The 1,332-nt window shown below is 77.1% G+C and overlaps 1 non-coding gene across 1 annotated transcript; it reads left to right on the top strand.

The window, feature by feature from the left end:
• Window positions 1–628: 628 nt before the first annotated feature.
• Window positions 629–781, top strand: LOC134149805 (5.8S ribosomal RNA). Its single transcript, XR_009960498.1, has one exon. It is a non-coding gene; the product is annotated as a 5.8S ribosomal RNA (ribosomal RNA).
• Window positions 782–1,332: the final 551 nt, after the last annotated feature.

Here is a 1,332-nt window from a genome sequence, read left to right as displayed (position 1 = left end):
GCGGCCCCCCCCCGGTCTCCGCGTGGAGGCGGGGAGAGCGGGTGCCGTTCCCCGCCTGTCCCGTCCCGCCCGCCTGCCCGGCGCCGGGCGTCTGTCCGCGGGAGGGCAGGGCGAGCGTGTGGTGTCGTCGGGAGGCGCGAGTGCGCGCGCGGGCGCCGTCTCGGGCACGGCGGAGCTGGCGGGGGCCGGCGAGGCAAGCGCGGAGCCTGGGAGTGCAGGGCCGGTGGGCCGCGTGGGCGAGTGGTCCGTGCCGCTGCCGGTGGCGGCCGGGCTGCGATGCCGGTGGTCCGCGGGGACCCCCCCGTCCTTGAGGCAGGCGGGCGCGGCTGGCGCGTGGGCTCCCTGCGGGGCCGGGCCGAGCCGAGCGCCTGGGCCGGACTCGAAGCGAGAAAAGGGTTGTCCCAGGTCGGGAGCGAGGGCTCCCCGCCCTTCTCGTTCGGGTTTGTCCTCCCCCCCCCCCATCAACCTCTGTGCTTGTACGGTCGGTGAGGCGAGCCCCGCTCTCCCCGCTGTCCCTCGCTCAGCAGCCGGCGGCGGCGCGAGGAGGGAGGTGGAGGGGAGGGGGCCCTCAGGGGCTGCCAAGGCGGCCTGGTCCCCCCGCGCGTGCGGCGGGGACCGAAACCGAGACAACTCTTAGCGGTGGATCACTCGGCTCGTGCGTCGATGAAGAACGCAGCTAGCTGCGAGAATTAATGTGAATTGCAGGACACATTGATCATCGACACTTCGAACGCACTTGCGGCCCCGGGTTCCTCCCGGGGCTACGCCTGTCTGAGCGTCGCTTGACGGTCAATCGTCACCCGCCCTGTTGGTGCAGCGGTGCCGTCCCTCCCGGGGGGGCGGAGGGGGAAGGGCGCGGCGGCGGCGGTGCGCGGCGGCGGCGGCGAGCCGGCGGCAGCGGCGGAGCTGGGACCCCGGTGCGTGCACCGGCGGCCCCGGTCTCGCGGCTGACCCGCCCGGCTCTGTCGCCCGTCCGCCGCGGCCGGCGTGCCCCGCCGCGCCTGCCTCCCCCTCCTTGCCCGCCGGGCTCGGGGGCCGCCGCTGTGCGGCAGGTGCGGTGTGACGCGGCTGGGGTGCCTCGCAGGCCCGCGCCCCGTGCGGCTGGGCCTTCGTCCCCCTAAGTGCAGACTCGGGAAACCCCCGCTCCCGGAGCGCCCGCTTCGCGGAGTTCGTCCCGCCGGGCCCCCAGGGCCGGCGGGTCGCGGCGGCCCGGCGCCTGTCGCCGCCGCCCGCCACCGCTCGCCAGTGCCGCCGAATGGGCTTTCCTCCACCGCTCTCCCGGTGGTGCGCTGGTCCCCCGTTCCCCTCCGGGGCGGGGCGGCCGGCCGCCCG

This window comes from Rhea pennata, chromosome 21 (genome assembly GCF_028389875.1).
Source record: "Rhea pennata isolate bPtePen1 chromosome 21, bPtePen1.pri, whole genome shotgun sequence".
Classification (NCBI taxonomy): domain Eukaryota; kingdom Metazoa; phylum Chordata; class Aves; order Rheiformes; family Rheidae; genus Rhea; species Rhea pennata.
Note: the sequence above shows the minus strand (reverse complement) of the source record. Positions and strands in the feature narration are given on the sequence as shown.